The sequence below is a fragment of the Hyla sarda genome, chromosome 1, assembly GCF_029499605.1.
Source record: "Hyla sarda isolate aHylSar1 chromosome 1, aHylSar1.hap1, whole genome shotgun sequence".
Taxonomy (NCBI): domain Eukaryota; kingdom Metazoa; phylum Chordata; class Amphibia; order Anura; family Hylidae; genus Hyla; species Hyla sarda.
The window spans coordinates 603048568-603063243 of record NC_079189.1 but is presented as its reverse complement, the minus strand read 5'-3'; the positions used below and the strand labels follow the sequence as shown (position 1 = coordinate 603063243).

General features: G+C 45.1%; 1 pseudogene; it reads right to left on the bottom strand.

Moving 5' to 3' along the window:
* The window catches only part of LOC130295682 (zinc finger protein 260-like), a 55228-nt pseudogene extending 44825 nt beyond the window's left edge, over positions 1-10403 (bottom strand).
* Between the last annotated feature and the right edge of the window lie 4273 nt (positions 10404-14676).

The window sequence follows — 14676 nt, the reverse complement described above, 5'->3', positions numbered from 1 at the left end:
AAAGTAAATCGCATGCAGTTGCGAAAAAGTTTGCGCCAGAAGATTGTACGGGACTTTTTCATTGTAATGTGTTACTGCTGTGGCGCTGTTAAAGTAGAGTGGGAGGTGAAGAAAACTGTGTTGTTCATTGTAGAAAAAGTCTGTGAAAGTTTAATTGACATTGTGCAAGATCAGAACGGAGGCCAAAATGTCTGCTGTACCTGCAAGGGTTAACCTAATGGTCGAGAAGCGCGTGAAAGGTTCCCGCCAGAGCCAGCGTCCCACCCCTGGGCGCAGATATCATGTTGCCATGTCCAGTCCGAAGTGGAATTTGAAAGGTCCGCCCCTTGTTGCCAGGGGGGAGGACAAAGAGGATGCACCACTGAGTGGCTTCCGGTCCCAGGCCCCGCTGATGACGTCTTTCCGGCCAGCGGCCATCTTGTCGGAGACCAGTATAAGAAGCGACGTGGAGCGTGACCTCTTCAGTTCACCAGAAGCGCTGGCGAAGAGCAAGAAGATGGCAGAGTCGCAGCAAACCACGTGTGCCGAGAGTCCCAAGATGGAACTGGAGGATCGGCTGATTGCCACGGCGAAGGTGTTCCATGAGTTATTGGATCGCCTGTACAAGCTCTCCATTGGGGCCGAAGACGCCCACCTGAAGGTGCCCTTGCCAGAGGGCGATGGAGAGTGGGCCGCAACCCCGGCTGAAGGTACGCCGGAGTCAAAACGAGAGCTGTCGTCGGTGAGGCTGTCTCCCCATCACCGGAGCTGGGAATCCTAGGCCAAGATACAGTCAGAGGAGTCAGAAATAAGTACCTCGGCTGAGGCAGCGTTCTCTACCCCTCCATCTACCCCAGACCAGAGCCCGCACCCCAGGCCAAGCAGCCAACAGCACGTCCTTTGTCGCCACCATTACCCAGATGGCTGTTTGGCGACGAGCCCGCATTGATCAGATACATGAGAACATCTCCTTCCCTTGCCAGGGAAGCCCCTCCCCTTAGTTCCTCCGGCCCATCCTGAAAGGGCCAAAAGAGGCGCTGAGGTTGCTGCCATCATGGAGGAACTGAGGGCCCAGAGATTAGAGAGATGCGAACCTAAGCTGCTGCCGTTCGAGATACGCCAGAAACAGCAGCAGGACACCAAGGAGCTGGAGGTCCTATACATACAGAAGTTAGAGCACCCCCGAGAGGGTGAACCACCCCTGTAGCGCTGTCGTGTGAACAGGAGGGCAGTGCAGAGGGGCTATCTCCCCCCAGACATGCATTATCTCAAGAGCGGGGAGATTGTGTAATATACCCCAGTGCAAAGCCTGCGAGGGGAATGGGCAGCAGCCGTCACCAGGCTTAAGAACCCTACACAGATTCCTTTTGCCTATTTCCACTCTGAAGATTGGGAAGTAGATCCCTTTGGTCTTCTACCTCTAAGTGTCAAGGGAGCAGTTGTCCAAGAGGAGTATCCAGATCTACCTGCGATGGATCCCAAGTATCTACGTCAAAGCTCCTTTACAGATGTGCCCAGGCCTACTCCTAGGAGCGAGGAGGTTTGGCCTGATCATCGGGCACCAACAGAAGTACCAAGGCCTGCTCCTGCCGTTGAGGAGGTGTGGCCTAACCAGCGGGTAAGTGCCTCGGCCTACTCCAGCAGTTGCGGAGGTTTGGCTGGATCAGAGGGCACCAACAAGCTATTCCCCCAGAGGCGCAAGCTGCTGCGGTGCAGGTGGTAGTCGTCGTCAGTCAGACTATCACTGACTCCCGTTTGTCCCATGTTTCCTGGGACACTCATGTCGACCCCATGTGGGGAGCCCAGGCTCGCAACCCTAGATTCATCTCTCAACCTAGGGCCCAGTCCAACAGGCGAGGCTGGGAAAGAAAGTTGTCAAAATAACCCGTGTACAGTAAATTCAAAAGACTTGGTCGTATGACTAACTGACTTGAGTGTACAAGCACAAACTTTTGTTGTTTCAGGTTCTACAGTAATGTTCAAGAACAGTACCTGACGGACTCGTCAAGAAAGTTTTGCAGTAACCAACCTTGTAAGTGTTGTGCCTGGCTTTGGCCGAGAGACTCCTTAGGTACAGGAGATTTACCTGAGCTCTTAGCTAATGAACTCTATAGTGTATGTGGACTGCTGAGCAATACATGGACAGTCGTGTAAATATTCCAAAGTAATATATTTTCGTTGCTACTGTGCAAAAGAAAAAGAAACAAAGTGTTACGGTCTTGTACTGAAATGTTTATGGTCCTGTAGTTGTTGTACACAAAACGTCATAGGGGGACATTTATCATTATTTGTCTATTGTAGACACAGATCTACCCCTTTACACTGCTGTCTAATTTACACTCTTGCTCAAAATTTACTAAAGTTGTGCACTCTTTGATAAATTTTGTGCCGCGGTTTACACTATTCACTTCAGTTTTGTAAAAGTGGGTGTGTCCACGTATATTGTCTGCTTTACGTTATATTTTCAAAGGCATGAGAGTCCAGTTTACATAAAAAATTTCAAACCAGCTTTTTGATAGTGTAGAAATCACAGAAATGGTTGTAGTATTATTGTTTTTGTTTTCTTCTCATTTTAGATACGTGAATGCGGAGGACTACGTCAGATTCGGCGGATTGCGATGATGAACCGCGTTTTTTTAAATGTCAATAAAGGGTTAACAAGGGCTGTGGGGGGGGGGGTGTTTTTTTTTAATAAAACATTTTTTTTTCAATGTGTTGTATTTTTATAATTGAATTTTCAGGCTTAGTAGTGGAAGGCGTCTTATAGACAGAATCCATTACTAAGCCAGGGCTTAGCCTTAGCCCCAAAATCAGCTAGCACTAAGCCCAAATTATTGCTCCCCGGTACCCACCGCCACAGGGATGCCGGGAAGAGCCGGTACCAACAGGCCCAGAGCGTCAAAAATGGCGCTCCTGGGCCTAAGCGGTAACAGACTGGTGTTATTTAGGCTGGGGAGGGCCAGTAACAATGGTCCTCGCCCCACCCTGGTAACGTCAGGCTGTTGCTGCTTGGTTGGCATCTGGCTCATATTGAAAAAATGGGGAACCCCACACGTTTTATTTGTTTAAAATAAAATTTAAAAAAATAAAAACGCATAGGGTTCCCCCTATTTTCAGTATCAGCCATATGCCAACCAAGCAGCAACAGCCTGACGTTACCAGGGTGGGTGATGACCACTGTTACTGGCCCTCCCCAGCCTAAATAACACCAGCCTGTTAGCGCCTAGGCCCAGGAGCGCCATTTTTGACGCTGTTGGTACCAGCTCTTCCCGGCACCCCTGTGGCGGTGGGTACCAAGGTAATAATCAGAGGTTAGTGTTAGCTGATTTTGGGTCTAACGCTAAGCCCTGGCATAGTAGTGGATTCCGTCTATAAGACGGCTTCCACTACTAAGCCTGAAAATTCAATTATAAAAAACACAACACATTGAAAAAACATTTTTATTTAAAAAAACAATCTCCCATAGCCCTCGTTAACCATTTTATTGAAATTTAAAAAAACGCTGGTCATTGTCGCAGTCCACTGAATCTGATGTTGTCCTCCGCATTCACTGATCTGAAATGAGAAGGAAAGAAAAACAAGAAATATAGGTTAGTATATTTTTTGCGCTCTGCCCTGGGAAGAGCGCACATAATGCAGCGTGTTCATAAACAGGGAGCCTCCAATTGTTGCTAAACTACAACTTCCATCATGGGGGCTGTAGTTAAGCAACAGCTGGAGTCTCCATGTTTGGGAACACACTGCCAGAAAGGCTCTGTTCTCTACCCTTGGACTACTACTCCCATCATGGGACAGACTCTGTCCCATGATGGGAGTAGTTGTAGTACCGCAGTGCTGAGGGATGGAACTTGCACATCCCCCAGCTGCGGGACTTTTAGGACTACTACTCCCATTATGGACAGACTTCGTCCATGATGAGAGTTGTAGTCCAAGGGCTGAGGTGCAGATCGTACCAGGTCATTCTCCAGGGACCCCCTGCGATCGGCATTTATTAACTGTAAAAGCTGGTGGCACATGTGTTACACTGCGCTGCCGCCGGCTCCTGTATACTGTATCACATTTCATAATCCCCACCCGGGAGACGGGAGCTCTGATTGGTGAAAAGCTATTCACCAATCAGAGCTCCTGTCTCCCGGCGGCGGGGATTATGAATTATGAGAGATGTATACAGGCGCCGGCGGCCAGCGCAGTGTAGCCGCATGTTCCGCCGGCTTTTACAGTTAATAAATGTGGATCGCAGCGGATCTCTGGAGAATGACCCGGTACGATCTGCACCTCAGCCCCTGGACTACAACTCCCATCATGGGACTGAGTCTTTCCCATGATGGGGCGTAGTTTTAGTACCGCAGCGCTGAGGGATGGCACTTGCACATCCCCCGGCTTCGGCACTTTTAGGACTATTATTTCCATCATGAACAGACTCCGTCCATGATGGGAGTTATAGTCCAGGGACTGAGGTGCAGATCGCAGCAGGTCATTCTCCAGAGACCCGCTGCGATCCGCATTTATTAACTGTAAAACCGGCGGCACATGCGGCTACACTGCGCTGCCCGCCGGCTCCAGTATACACCGCTCATAATTCATATTACCCCCGGAGCTCTGATTGGTGAATTTCTTTTCACCAATCAGAGTTCCCATCTCTCGGGCGGGGATTATGAAATGTGATACAGTATACAGGAGCCGGTGGGCAGCGCAGTGTAGCCGCATGTGCCGCCGGCTTTTACAGTTAATAAATGCAGATGGCAGCGGGTCTCTGGAGAATGACCTACTGCGATCTGCACCTCAGCCCCTGGACTACAACTCCCATCATGGGCAGAGTCTGACCATGATGGGAGTAGTAGTCCTAACTGTCCCAAAATAGTTAATGGCTATGGAGAATTCTATCAGATTTTGCGCAAAAAAAACTCTTGCACAATTTCTGCGTTAAAAAATAGACAAAAAAAGAGCTCTATCTACAATGATAAATTCCCCCTATAGTGTACAGTATTTTTTTGATGTCTGGTAGTTTTCTTGTAGGGGTTGTCCTGAACCAATCAGGAGAAGCAGCATTTCATCATGTTATCTACAAAAATGTCTAGCATAAGAAAAATGTCTAGCATAAAAGTAACTAGTGTTCTGGGGAGAAGTGTGTAATGCCAAGGGACTCCAGTAGCCAAGGCATTGGGCAGAAAGCCTCAGGCAACCCAATCCGCCAGTGTCATGTCTAGTCTTGTATAAAGTATTGTTATGCATAGTCAAATGTCATAATATGCATAGTCAAATTGTTATAGTATATATAGTCATAGTCCATAAGTTGTGTTATACCATAGTCATAGCCACATGTCAGTAAGTCAAGTCATCTATGTCTGCTGTCACTATCTACAACCCAGTCCAGTCTAAAGTAAAATCTATTATAGTCAGCGTGGCTGAACTAAAAACTGTCAAAGTCATTACAAGTCCCAGCAAGCTGCGAGGTCCTTCTGTGTTACTGGCCACCTCTCTGGGATCCTGGCCTAGCTGTAAAGACTATTTCCATCTGTCTACCTCAGTAAAGCTACCGTTAACCCTAACCTGGTCTTGGACTATTATTGCCCTGCCTAACATTGTGATAGAGGTACTACCGTTCGGGTGGTTACCGGAAAAAAACTCAGACTGGTGTCCTGAACATTTAGTGGTTAATAACACCTTGCCCCCTGGGCTACAACATCTGCCCATACACCTCACCTTTACACCCCGAGACAACCAGTGGCTCCGCCACAACTCCAATTATATCCATTTACTCCATAGATAAGAATGAGGTCATGTGACATCACTCCCAGAATCCCTCACCTCTCCAGTCATATCCATCTGTTATTACATAGATAAGAATGAGGTCATGTGACCTCACTCCCAGAATCCCTCACCTCTCCAGTCATATCCATCTGTTATTACATAGAAAAGAATGAGGTCATGTGACATGACTCCCAGAATCCCTCACCTCTCCAGTCATATCCATCTGTTATTACATAGATAAGAATGAGGTCATGGGACATCACTTCCAGAATCCCTCACCTCACCAGTCATACCCATCTGTTATTATAGATAAGAATGAGGTCATGTGACATCATTCCCAGAACCCCTCACCTCTCCAGTCATATCCATCTGTTATTACATAGATAAGAATGAGGTCATGTGACATCAGTCCCAGAATCCCTCACCTCTCCAGTCATATCCATCTGTTATTACATAGAAAAGAATGAGGTCATGTGACATGACTCCCAGAATCCCTCACCTCTCCAGTCATATCCATCTGTTATTACATAGATAAGAATGAGGTCATGTGACATCAATCCCAGAATCCCTCACCTCTCCAGTCATATCCATCTGTTATTACATAGATAAGAATGAGGTCATGGGACATCAATCCCAGAATCCCTCACCTCACCAGTCATACCCATCTGTTATTATAGATAAGAATGAGGTCATGTGACATCATTCCCAGAACCCCTCACCTCTCCAGTCATATCCATCTGTATTACATAGATAAGAATGAGGTCATGTGACATCACTCCCAGAATCCCTCACCTCTCCAGTCATATCAATCTGTTATTACATAGATAAGAATGAGGTCATGTGACATAACTCCCAGAATCCCTCACCTCTCCAGTCATATCCATCTGTTATTACATAGATAAGAATGAGGTCATGGGACATCACTCCCAGAATCCCTCACCTCTCCAGTCATATCCATCTATTACACAGATAAGAATGAGGTCATGTGACATCACTCCCAGAATCCCTCACCTCTCCAGTCATATCCATCTATTACATAGATAAGAATGAGGTCATGTGACATCACTCCCAGAATCCCTCACCTCTCCAGTCATATCCATCTATTACATAGATAAGAATGAGGTCATGTGACATCACTCCCAGAATCCCTCACCTCTCCAGTAAGGCTGAAGAGTATCTGTAGGGTGAGGTCTATTATCCTGTCGGCCATCTTGTTCCTGTCTCTCTCCATGGTTGATCAGGAAACTTCTCTTATATAGAAGATATCAGCAGAGGATCCCGGGTTGGAGAAACCTGAAGGGAAGAAGAGGAGACGATAAAAAGTACAAGTCCCAGAAATAACAGAAAAAAGACATGAAAGAATTCTGGGTCATGTGATGGTCAATGGGGAAATAAAGAGCAGGTCCTGAAGGGGTTAATGGTGCTGTCCCCTCCCCCACCCCTCCTGATGACCTCACACATACCTCCACCTGCAGACTGTACAGAGCCGTGTACTTACCCTGTGCTTACACCACCTGCCATGATGTCACAGTCATGTGATCAGTCACATGGAGAAAGAGGAGGAGGAGTCACATGATCAGGGGCTGCTGCTCTAGGCTCATCTGCTCAGTGTATGCAGGACTCTGCTGTGCTGGTTGTGATCGCTGCTGGATGAGCTGAAGTTATGTGTATGCAGCAGAGCTGTGTGTGTGTGATGTGCGTGGTGCAGAGCTGTGTATGTGTGTGTTATATATGTCTGCAGCAGAGCTGTGTGTAATGTGCATGTAGCTGAGCTGTATGTGTACACAGTAGAGCTGTATATGTGTAATGTGCATGTAGCTGAGCTGTATGTGTACACAGTAGAGCTGTATATGTGTAATGTACATGTAGCTGAGCTGTATGTGTACACAGTAGAGCTGTATATGTGTAATGTACATGTAGCTGAGCTGTATGTGTACACAGTAGAGCTGTATATGTGTAATGTACATGTAGCTGAGCTGTATGTGTACACAGTAGAGCTGTATATGTGTAATGTACATGTAGCTGAGCTGTATGTGTACACAGTAGAGCTGTATATGTGTAATGTACATGTAGCTGAGCTGTATGTGTACACAGTAGAGCTGTGTGTAATGTGCATGTAGCTGAGCTGTATGTGTACACAGTAGTGCTGTATATGTGTAATGTACATGTAGCTGAGCTGTATGTGTACACAGTAGAGCTGTATATGTGTAATGTACATGTAGCTGAGCTGTATGTGTACACAGTAGAGCTGTATGTGTGTAATGTACATGTAGCTGAGCTGTATGTGTACACAGTAGTGCTGTATATATGTAATGTACATGTAGCTGAGCTGTATGTGTACACAGTAGTGCTGTATATGTGTAATGTGCATGTAGCTGAGCTGTATGTGTACACAGTAGAGCTGTATATGTGTAATGTACATGTAGCTGAGCTGTATGTGTACACAGTAGTGCTGTATATGTGTAATGTGCATGTAGCTGAGCTGTATGTGTACACAGTAGTGCTGTATATGTGTAATGTACATGTAGCTGAGCTGTATGTGTACACAGTAGAGCTGTATATGTGTAATGTACATGTAGCTGAGCTGTATGTGTACACAGTAGAGCTGTATATGTGTAATGTGCATGTAGCTGAGCTGGCTGTGTGTAATGTGCATGTAGCTGAGCTGTATGTGTACACAGTAGAGCTGTATATGTGTAATGTGCATGTAGCTGAGCTGTATGTGTGCACAGTACTGCTGTATATGTGTAATGTACATGTAGCTGAGCAGTATGTGTACACAGTAGAGCTGTATATGTGTAATGTGCATGTAGCTGAGCTGTATGTGTACACAGTAGAGCTGTATGTGTACACAGTAGAGCTGTATATGTGTAATGTACATGTAGCTGAGCTGTATGTGTACACAGTAGAGCTGTATGTGTAATGTACATGTAGGTGAGCTGTATGTGTACACAGTAGAGCTGTATATGTGTAATGTACATGTAGCTGAGCTGTATGTGTACACAGTAGAGCTGTGTGTAATGTGCATGTAGCTGAGCTGTATGTGTACACAGTAGTGCTGTATATGTGTAATGTACATGTAGCGGAGCTGTATGTGTACACAGTAGTGCTGTATATGTGTAATGTGCATGTAGCTGAGCTGTATGTGTACACAGTAGAGCTGTGTGTAATGTGCATGTAGCTGAGCTGTATGTGTACACAGTAGAGCTGTATATGTGTAATGTGCATGTAGCTGAGCTGTATGTGTACACAGTAGAGCTGTATATGTGTAATGTGCATGTAGCTGAGCTGTATGTGTACACAGTAGAGCTGTATATGTGTAATGTGCATGTAGCTGAGCTGTATGTGTACACAGTAGAGCTGTATATGTGTAATGTACATGTAGCTGAGCTGTATGTGTACACAGTAGAGCTGTATATGTGTAATGTACATGTAGCTGAGCTGTATGTGTACACAGTAGAGCTGTATATGTGTAATGTACATGTAGCTGAGCTGTATATGTACACAGTAGAGCTGTATATGTGTAATGTACATGTAGCTGAGCTGTATGTGTACACAGTAGAGCTGTATATGTGTAATGTACATGTAGCTGAGCTGTATGTGTACACAGTAGAGCTGTATATGTGTAATGTGCATGTAGCTGAGCTGTATGTGTACACAGTAGAGCTGTATATGTGTAATGTACATGTAGCTGAGCTGTATATGTACACAGTAGAGCTGTATATGTGTAATGTACATGTAGCTGAGCTGTATGTGTACACAGTAGAGCTGTATATGTGTAATGTACATGTAGCTGAGCTGTATGTGTACACAGTAGAGCTGTATGTGTGTAATGTACATGTAGCTGAGCTGTATGTGTACACAGTAGAGCTGTATGTGTGTAATGTGCATGTAGCTGAGCTGTATGTGTACACAGTAGAGCTGTATATGTGTAATGTGCATGTAGCTGAGCTGTATGTGTACACAGTAGAGCTGTATATGTGTAATGTACATGTAGCTGAGCTGTATGTGTACACAGTAGAGCTGTATATGTGTAATGTACATGTAGCTGAGCTGTATGTGTACACAGTAGAGCTGTATATGTGTAATGTACATGTAGCTGAGCTGTATGTGTACACAGGAGAGCTGTATATGTGTAATGTACATGTAGCTGAGCTGTATGTGTACACAGGAGAGCTGTATATGTGTAATGTACATGTAGCTGAGCTGTATGTGTAATGTACATGTAGCTGAGCTGTATGTGTACACAGGAGAGCTGTATATGTGTAATGTACATGTAGCTGAGCTGTATGTGTACACAGGAGAGCTGTATATGTGTAATGTACATGTAGCTGAGCTGTATGTGTACACAGTAGAGCTGTGGCTTAGGCCATGTTTACATGACGTCATTTCTGCCGGTGCCCACTATTTGCAGAATGTGTGCCGCGTTTCTTCCAGCCGGAAATTCTGCAAATATTGTGTGGAGTGAACAGACCTTTATCCATTACTCACCAAAGGCTTTGAAGTCGCTGACACAGCAGGAGATTTGGTCACTGGTCAGTTGTCAGATATGTTATCCAGTAATGTGGCTGCTGGCGCCTCCTCTGTGCGGTGGAGGAGTGGGGTAGCACCTAATCATTATGGGGGAGATTTATCAAAACCTGTGCAAAGGAAAAGTTGCCCATAGCAACCAATCAGATCCCTTCTTTCATTTTGCAGAGTCCTTGTTAAAAATGAAAGAAGCGAGCTGGTTGGTTGCTATGGGCAACCAGGCAACTTTTCCTCTGCACAGGTTTTGATAAATCCCCCCTATATCCCTCCTTTCACTGTGAATCGTGGCATAAATATTGGTGTCCAAGGATATTACCTCTTGCATTTTGTAAAAAAAAATAAAAAAAATATTGGAGATGATATATTGATGGACATTGGGGGAGATTTATCAAAACCTGTCCATAGGAAAAGTTGCCCAGTTGCCCATAGCAACCAATCAAATCACCTTTCATTTTGCAGAGGCCTGTGAAAAATGAAAGAAGCGATCTGATTGGTTGCTATGGGAAACTTTTCCTATGGACAGGTATTTATAAATCTCCCCCATTGTCTCCCAATCCTTTTTACCCAGCAGTTCCGAGCTGCAAAGCAGCCATGGACCTTCATTGATGTGCCAGATATACCTTAAAGGGGTACTCTGCCCCTAGACATCTTATCCCCTATCCAAAGGATGGGGGGGATAAGATGCCTGAGCGTAGGGGTTCTGCCGCTGGGGACCCCCGCAATCTCCCTGCTGCACCCGGCGTTCGGGTGCAGCGCCGGAGGCTCGTGATGTCACGTCCACGCCCCCTCAATGCAAGTCTATGGGAGGGGGCGTGACGCCCCCTCCCATGGACTTGCATTGAGGGGGCGTGGGCATGACATCACGAGCAAGACGCAACCGTGACGTCACAACGCTCCGCATCGCCAGTCATCCGGTACGGAGCAAAGTTCGCTCCATGCACTGGATGTCTGGTGTGCCGCAGCCGAGATCGCAGGGGTCCCCAGCGGCAGGACCCCCACGATCAAACATCTTATCCCCTATTCTTTGAAGGAAGGATGGAATCCAACAGTATATTTGTGGTCTCCCAGCACCAATGGCTGTCCTGTCAGCTTGACATTGCCTTGGGCAGGCCTGCTGCTCCTGTATTGGGCCCACTGCTTTGTTGTTTAACCCCCTAAGGACCGAGCGTTTTTCCACTTTCATTTTTTCCTCCTCACCTTTTAAAAATCATAACCCTTTAAATTTTGCACCTAAAAATCCATATGATTGCTTATTTTTTGCGCCACCAATTCTACTTTGTAATGACATCAGTCATTTGACTCAAAAATCTACGGCGAGATGGAAAAAAAAATCATTGTGCGACAAAATCGAAGAAAAAACGCCATTTTGTAAATTTTTGGGGGCTTCCGTTTCTACAGTACATTTTCCGGTAAAAATGACACCATGAGGGAGATTTATCAAAACCAATCCAGAGGAAAAGTTGCTGTGTTGCCCATAGCAACCAATCAGATCGCTTCTTTCATTTTGCAGAGACCTTGTTAAAAATGAAAGAAGCGATTGATTGGTTGCTATGGGCAACTCAGCAACTTTTCCTCTGAAAAGGTTTTAAAAAAAATCTCGCTCCTTATCATTATTCTGTAGGTCCATATGATTAAAATGATACTCTACTTATTTAGGTTTGATTTTGTATTACTTCTGGAAAAAATCATAACTACATGCACGAAAATTAATAAGTTTAAAATTTTAATTTTCTGACCGCTATAACAGTTAAATTTTTCTGCATATGGGGCGGTATGAGGGCTAATTTTTTGCTCCGTGATCTGAAGTTTTTAGCGGTACTACTTTTGTATTGATCGGACTTTTTGATCGCTTTTTATAAATTTTTTCATGATATAAAAAGTGACCAAAAATAAGCTATTTTGTACTTTGGAATTTATTTTGCGCGTACGCCATTGACTTTGCGGTCTAACTATATATTTTTATTGTGCGGACATTTACGCACGCGGCGATACCACATATGTTTATTTCTATTTACACTTTTTTTTTTTTATGGGAAAAGAGGGGAGGGAGGGGTGATTCTTACTTTTATTAGGGGAGAGGTTAAATGATCTTTATTTACTTATTTTTTTTGCAATGTTATAGCTCCCATAGGGGACTATAACATGCAGTACATTGATTCAATACACTGATCAATGCCATTGCATTGACCAGTGTTATCGGCGGTCGATTGCTCAAGCCTGGATTTCAGGCTTCGAACAATCAATCGCCGATCGGACGTGCAGAAGGCAGGTAAGGGACCCTTCTGCTGCGGGAAGTTTTCACTTTAGACGCTGTGATTAGAGATGAGCGAATTTACAGTAAATTCGATTCGTCATGAACTTCTCGGCTCGGCAGTTGATGACTTATCCTGCATAAATTAGTTCAGGTTTCAGGTGCTCCGGTGGCTGGAAAAGGTGGATACAGTCCTAGGAGACTCTTTCCAAGACTGTATCCATCTTTTCCAGCCCACCGGAGCACCTGAAAGCTGAACTAATTTATGCAGGATAAGTCATCAACTGCCGAGCCGAGAAGTTCGTGACGATTCGAATTTACTGTAAGTTCGCTCATCTCTAGCTGTAATCAACTTTGATCGCTGCGTCTAAAGAGTTAATGCCGGTCATAAGCTTGATCGGTGATGTCCGACATTAGTCGTGGGTCATGGTTGCTTATAGCAACCAGGTATGATGCGCGTTGACCTGCTGAGCACGCGTCATACCTCAGGAGCCGTAGATGGACGGTAATGAACGTCCATTTGTGGCAAGGGGTTAATGTGTGATTTAGTGTATTACTGTATTATGTGTTGATATGTGTACTGTACCCTTAAGAGATGATACAGAAGAACCAGCTGACCCTGATACCAAATGGGAGACCCCATAAATTGGCTATATATATATATATATATATATATATATATATATATATATATATATATATATATATATATGTGTGGTGTTAGTTTAGTTTTAGTTCATCGTGTGCAGAGCTCGATGTGAGCTGCAGTGTGGAGATGAGTCAGCAGGAGTGTGAGGTGATCCAAGGAGAAGCCCAAAGAAAATCCTAAACGAGCGACCACGCTACTCTGCAAGCGTTCCTCACCCAGGAGGAGTCGGAAAATTCCTAGCTGTGGGCACAGGAGTCAACGGGCCACATGGTGCTTGTTCAGGATAGATACAGTAGAAAGCCACTGGCAGCTGGATCTCAAGGGCTAGTTCATACCCTGCTTGTGTCACTTAAATTGGACCTTAGCAGAACCCTAGTCAGCGTGGGATGTCTCAAAATCAAGTCTGTTCAATTAAAGTGGGTGTAAAGCCCCATAAGTCCCAGCAAGGCAACAGGGCTACCAAGGGTTACACTGCATCCCTCCTACTCTACCCTGTGCTGTGAGTATTGTATTGCTATCCGTAATCTGGCATCGGTGTGTTTATTGCCCCGCACCAGGCCCGGGAGAAGCTGTCTCCACCTCAGGCCGTGTTGGTTAACGGTTCCTTGGCGTCACGAACTAACAAGTATCCCTTGTCAACACATATTCCTTCCAAGCACTGAGAGAGCAAGACTGGGTACACTCAGGCCTTCCGGGTATATGAGGCTGCGAAGAAGTGCCAAAAATAGTTTAGTGCTCCCCCTAATGGTACAACAACAATCGGCACGAACGGGGATATAAACAGGGAAGACCTCCTCTCTGCTCCAAGATAAGATCTTTAGAGACACAAAGGATGTGTGTATGCTGAGCGCCATCCAGGATGGAAGAGATGGGTCACAAGAAAACCAAAGTGCATCAAGGCCTATAAGGGTGGGGATAAAATGGCAGATCAGCTTCTACAGCCCCCACCTTATTATGAGGACGATGAAGGCCTGGTACAAGAAGGTTGTCATTTATTTACTAAATGTCGTGACCCATGATGCTTTCTTCTTATAGCAAACCCCAGGATGAATCGGACTTTTTTTTTTTTTGCAGTTTCCACTGCAGATCATGTTCCAAGCCGCCCCTGTCCCTGGGCTGTTATGGGTTAAAGAAGAATTGGGGCTGCCCATTTTATTTTTTTTAAATTCCACCTACTAACAAAAATGATGCGGAGTATGTAACAACAGGGGGTAAGAACAGAAACCTTCTTCCACTGTACTGGACAACATGGACTCCGCATTGGATTGGCACCTGCTTCCACATCTACCACACAGTTGCACATTTTTCCTTTTTTTTTGTGTGTGTCTGTATCTGGCTGGTTATGTATTATTGGGGGGACCCCACACTTCCCTCCCCCATAAAAATATATATTTTGTATATATATATATATATATATATTTTCCATAGCCAGCCAGATAGAAACCAAGCAGCCTGACATTACCAGGGGGACAAGGACCATTTATTTTGGCAGTCACCATCCTAATAATACCAGCCT